Raw genomic sequence first — 6,684 nt, 5'->3', positions numbered from 1 at the left:
TCACTAGGACCTTTATACAGAATAAATGCTGATTCTCCCTATGCCCCACGTGGAGTTCTTCTAGGTGTAGTACTGTTTCACAGTGGCATTTTTAGTGCAGGGGAAACACCAGCTGCATCACCACAATTTACTGCCTCCTCTGTCCCTATAAGAAGTAAGTTAGCAGCACAGACATTGACCCAGGGAATGCCTAGGCTATAGGCCGTTGGAGCACTGATAAGTAACTGGAATTAGTTTAACAGTGCTGGTAGCAAATCCAACAAAAGTTCAGACTGGCAAAATACACGTCATTTGCTGCTATAGGAAAACAGCCCCTCGTGGAGAAGGGGAAAAGGGGGAACACCATACCAGTAAAATAATAGCACAAGTGGTGAGTCAGAAATCTAACCACTTCATACCCTGACCACTGACATTACTGAAAAGTCCATAGCAAAGCCTTGCTTTGGGTCTTGCCATGCTGAGTGCTTAGCTCAGTCACATGCATTGTAATAGCAAATCCTTTCTCTGTCTTGGTGACTGACAATATTCGTGTTTTTTTGCCCAGAATTGCTTTTCTAGCTAGTATTGGCCAGTGTTTGCTGCTTGCCTATCTAGAAGCCCTACATCATACTGCCTTTGATGGATAGCAGAAATTAATGATGGGAGAGAATTTTGACCGTTTTAAAATTTATCACAATTATTTCCTAAATTATTGCCCATTGTTTTTCATAAAATAATAAAAAACGGGGGTCAGATTGTTTTTCTCAAGCTCTGTGTCACTTGAGCAAGCGATTCTGTCTATAAAAGGCATCTTTTTGAAACCAAAACTAGGGATATTTTAACCTTAAGATTCTGATAGTACCTACCTACCATCTCATTAAAAGCATAAAGCTAGTACATAGGTCCAGTCCTTTCCAGATAATTCTCTGTAGTTGGGTTTTGCAGTTCTTCTAAAGTTTAGTTTCCCATCTTTCCATACTTGGTTATTACAGGGCTTTAAAAGTACATACTTCAAAGAAGCAAGTGTATGCAAATCCCAGAGAGTTTATAGTCTAAATTTGGCTCAGTTTAAATCTAAAGGATTTGAGTTGTTATCACATCTGTTTCTCATGGCAGTATGTGACTACTGAAAAGATCAGTCTGTAATCTTGTCCTCTAATTTATTCTTGAAATTATTCTAAAATGATGCCAGCCTAATTTAATGTCTTGTTTTTTCCAAGGTCCTTTAGTTTGGTGCTTTTCTGCTTCATTGAAAAAGAATGCTTCCTTCTGTCAAAATCAAGACAGTTTGTTTGCATGGCCCAAAATTAGGGTTAATTCCCCAATATAAAAATGTTTAATTTTTACTGTGGAGATGAATGTACTTAATGAGGAAGCTTAAATACTAACTTCAGTATAATTTTCAGATTTTCTGCTAAAATTTAAGCCAATTATAGTACAGTAAACATGGAAGATCAAAACACAGTGTGTTGGAACTTATGTCCATTGAGTTCCATCCACTGGCCTATCAGTTGCAAAGAAAATAAATTAGCTCTCTTCATTATTGATCATATATTAACTTATTACATGACTCTTTCAAATGTTTCTGATCATGTGAAATGTTTTTCAAGAGTAGTCTTTTGCACTACTGCTAAGAATTTTTTAAGAAATCCATTCTTAACAAACCCCCATGTTCTTCATTGCTAACATTTGTTTACAGTTTTCTTTTCACTCAGGTTGGAAAGTATCTAGACTGTGCCGACCTGAGACAGACAGCGTAACTTATCTTCCTGCCCCAATTTATTTTTTCTGAAGAACTACCACAAGAAAAGCAGCACACTGCTTGATTTGTATGCAGCACTCAGTGCTTTGCTGAATTTCTCCTCTGGCTCTGCTCAGACACATGCGTTCCAGATGGTACTTAAAAAAGCAAGCTTGTGACTATTATGTACACTATTGCTGGCATATAGCAGATCACATTATGCAGTGACATTTAGAAAGAAACTGAGGCAAAAAGCCTATTTTCGTTTCCAGCTTCGGTCAAGTGTATCTATCAGGCAGCACACCCGTGATTTTCAAGTACAGAGCAACTCACTTCATGTGTAAATAACTTTCTTTTAGGAGAAAGGACAATGTGTCATAATTCTTTTTGAATAACTAAAGTAGTGTTTTTTTCCTGATAAACTTTTTCTCTTGAAATTTGAGATCCAGATCCTAAGTTGTACACCCATCTTCCATTTCCTTCCAATCTAAGCTATTTTGCCCAATCATTTCCATAGTACTAGCAACATGGTTGACAGATAAATTGCTTTTTTCAGCCATCATAAAAGAAATTTAAGGATGGTCACAGTCATGCTTCTGTCACGTGAAGGAGCAGAAAAAAAATAACCATCATTTGTAATTTGCTTAGAACCCATGTGGTCTAAAAACTTATTCATAGAATGGTTTGGGTTGGAAGGGACCTTAAAGATCATCAAGTACTATCCCCCTGCTATGGGCAGGGACACCTTCCACTAGCCCAGGTTGCACAAAGCCCCATCCAACCTGGCCTTGAACACTGCCAGGGAGGGGGCAGCCACAGCTTCTCTGGGCGGCCTGTGCCAGGGCCTCACCTCCCTCGTAGTGAAGAATTTTTCCCTGATATGCAATCTAAATCTATCCCCTTCCAATTTAAAACCATTCCCCCTCATCCTATCACTACTTGCCCTTATTAAAACATTTCAAGACAGATAAACCAAAGTTTGTCCAACGTGTTGGACCTTCTTTGAGGAACAATGTCATCCTGTGTTCACAGCAAGTCAACTCTGCTGCAGCTGTAGGGAAGAGCAAGAAAGGTGCTAGAAAGGGACCTCCTGCAGCAAGCACACATGGACAGGATTTCCAGCCGTATGCCACGACTGCCTTCAGACAGTAGGTGTAACGGTTTCTGAAACGGGCTCTCAGCTGCCACCACCAAATCAGCATGGTACTTTGTTCTCACCGTTGGAAGACAAACATTTGCACTCTAGCTGGTGCTTCAGACTTCCTGTTTTCGGTGTAAGCCACCTGGCTCAGATTCCATGTGAAGTACATGAAAGGTGGGAATCACTGAAAACATTGCATTCTTGCCTCTTCAGCTTTTTGTCCACAATACAACCTGCTGCATGTAGGTCCTGGCAGAAATGTTTTCTGTTTGCTGGGGATTCTTTACGTGGCAAGCAAAAGATGTTTCCTGCTGCTTTATTTCATTTGAGGAACGCAAAGAGATACAACTGAGGCAAAAAGTCTAGTTTTCCGTAATCGCAGTAGAAATTCAACACTTGACATCTCCTGATGTGTGGAACATTGCTAAGATGGAAGGAACAGTGTGGTCAGCAGGACTGAGGAAGTGATCATGTCCCTGTACTCAGCACCAGTGAGGCCTCACCTCGAGTGCTGGGTTTAGTTCTGTGCCCCTCACTACAACAGAAACACTGAGCTGCTGGAGCATGTCCAGAGAAGGGCAAGAAAGCTGGTAGAGGGTTTAGAGCACAAGTGTTATGAAGAGCAGCTGAAGGAATGGGGGTTGTTTAGCCTGGAGAAGAGGCGGCCAAGGGGGGCCTTGCCTCCCTCTACAACTACTTTCTGAAGGAGGTTTTAGCTGGGTTGGTCTCTTCTCCAAGTAACTGGCAATAGGTCTCAAATTGTTCAGGGAAGGTTTAGATTGGGTATTAGGAGAAATTTCACTGAGAGTGGTCAGGCATTGGAACAGGCTGCCCAGAGAGGTGATGGAGTCACAATCCCTGGAGGTGTTCAAAAGATGTGTAGACGTGGTACTTTAGGACATGTTTAATTTGACGTGGTGGTATTGGCCTTGATCATCTTAGAGGTGTTTTCCAACTTTAAAGATTCAATGATCTGACATGACACAGCAGATCGTGCACCACATAATTAGTGCAAATAAACGTGATTGTACTGGGGTTTTCAAGGTCTTCATAATTTTATTTCTTAGAATGGAACAGATTTTTTTGTCATCTTGGGAGAAATCATACAAGAATTACAAATTATAGACTCAGCATTATGATACTTGCTTTTTTGACTCAATTACATATCAGCCCACTTCTGCTGCACAGCTTTTAAAAGATTTAAGTTTGTTGTTACTCAAGAAGAAAACTTAGCCTCCTCCATTTCTCTTCCTAACACATTTTGTTTCCAGTAAGCTGAGACATGTGCTTAGCTATCTGTAATATTAGTTTTCTGGAACAGCATTTTTTTTTAATTGCAGTTTATCAGATTAATTTTTTCCTACATGCTGGAGCTTAATAGACTTCAGATTTAACCAATAGATACCAGTAAGACTTTCTTGACCTTGAGTGTTTGAACCTGCTGCTTAGTTGCAGTCTTTCTTCCTGTCTTCTGCTACAGTCTTCCCATACATTTGTGCCTTTCTCCTCCCACCCTGCTGATGACAATTTGTGGTCATTTTTTACTTCTAAAGTTGATGAGAAGGGTGAAACTGGTGAGGAAACTGGCTGGTAGCAGATGGCCCAGGGCAAAAAGCACAGACACAGGTCTGCAGGGAAAGGAGGGGCTGAAATACATCAGAAATACAAAAGAAACGCTGATTTTTAAATGGACTTTCAGTCAAACCCACCAACTTGATAAATAACCGTGAGTGCTGATGCTGTACAGCATTTTAATTGAGAACAGTCTTACATTATGTAAACTCTGTAGAAATGAAACTATACAATCAGTGTGGTGATATTCATGTAACACTTGCCCTGGGTGGTATTCATTCTGAAAATACTGTTAGGACCATTTGCTCCAATTTATAGAACTAGAAAGGTGTATAATGCTGACATATATGAAAATTATCTCTTACTGATAATGTCTGAAAGCATTCTCAAAATACAATGCACAAGAAGTTACACCATTTCTCACCCATTATAACCCACCATCCATTTATCTAAATAGAGAACTTTTTAAAAAAACAGTACATAATTAAAATCATTAAGGAATCATGAAATCACCTTTAGCTGTGGCTCTGAGGTGAGTACATCTCTAGGAGATAAAATACAAATTAACTAGATTTTGGCACACTGTAGTAATTAGATGGATTAGAAGATTTTAGAATTCATAATGAGAATGTTCAGGTTGTATTGTTGGTCCAGTTGTCCTTAGGCAATGTGATTTTACCATCCTCCCTTTTATCCAACTTCTCAGGCTCCTGAGAAGTCAGTTTATATATCATTATTTTCCATGTGTTGACCTAAAAGGTGTTTATATCCAACTACTGTTTTATATATCTTCTCTACTTGTAGCATAGCTGTGCTATGTTGGTAGACATAAGTCTTTTGAGTTAAAATTGTGAAAGAAGATAAATCTGATGCTTTGGAGAGAGTATACTTGTAGAATTTCTAAATTACACTTTCCTGTATTTCACCATTTGCTGAAACTGATAGTTATGGTGCAGGCAGTGACCATAAAATCTTTCTGATGATGTACACCAAGATGCAGCAAAACTCTTAGTAATCTCCTGGTAAGCCCTGAAATGTGGGAATCTATTAAATAACAGCACCTGTCTTTATCACAAGATTTCTTACTGTCTCTTCCTCACTTTTAACTTCCCAGTGACAATGTGGAGTGCTGAGCTGCCAGAGCAAAACAACCTCATGTTTTGATGCTCTGCAGAGCTCACCAGGAAAGTACCCATCTTCCATCTGGTCACCTTACAGCTGCGGGCTAACTGTACCTCATGTAACAGACACTGTTTTCCTCAGCTCTGGAAACAGTTTTGCATGGAACAAAGTCGCTCCAACAACCCTCCCGCTGTCGCCTGTGTTTTTCACTGTAGTGCTAAGATGTAGCTGCAGTTGTGGAGATGATGTCAGTGGCTGCATCTGGCCCCCAAAGGTGCAGTCACCCAGTGGCGATTTATCAAAGACAGAAGGTACAAGTTGTACCCTGCTCCAAAACACTGTCCACGCAGCACAGAAGACTCTTTTGGAAAATTATATCAGCATCATAAACCTGCCTAAGATGCTGTCCTGTGCAGCCTACTCTAGGTAGGGGGGGTGGAATCGATGATCTCCAGAGGTCCCTTCCAACCACTATCATTCTGTGATTTTGTTATTATAGTTTGATAAGGTGATAAGTGACATCTGGAAACACATCCCGTCACTTTGAAGCTTTGATTCTGTACTCAGAATTACATTGATTTCTGACCTATCTGGCTTCTGTTAAATATCCTTCAGCCTTCATAGAATCTGTCCCCCAAAGCATGGTGTTTGAAAGGGGAATGAAAAGAGCAGCATACCTCCTCCCCAAGTTGAATCTGTCATTCAAAATAAATTCTGTTCTCTTTACAGAAACAATGCATCATGGTAAAGTAGAAGTCAGTTCATGAAGCATCCCTGTTAGTATGACATGACTGCTTTGGTGGGTTGACCCTAGCTAGAGGCCAGGTGTCCACCAAAGCCACCATGTCACTGTACATCCTCAGCTGGACAGGAGAGAGAAGATATAACAAAAGGCTCATGGGTCAAGATAAGGACAGGGAGAGATCACTCACCAATTACTGTCATGGGTAAAACAGACTCAACTTGGAAAAAATTGTTTAATCTATTGCAAATCAAATCAGAATCGAGTTGAGAAATAAACCCAAATCTTAAAACACCTCCTCACCCCTCCCTTCTTCCCGAGCTCAACTTCATTCCTGGTTTTCTCTCCCTCCTCCCCCCAGCAACACTCCTCATACTCTTCCCCTGA

The sequence above is a fragment of the Gallinula chloropus genome (assembly GCF_964237585.1).
Source record: "Gallinula chloropus genome assembly, chromosome: 2".
NCBI lineage: Eukaryota > Metazoa > Chordata > Aves > Gruiformes > Rallidae > Gallinula > Gallinula chloropus.
The sequence above is the reverse complement of the archived record's forward strand: the minus strand, read 5'-3'. Positions refer to the sequence as shown.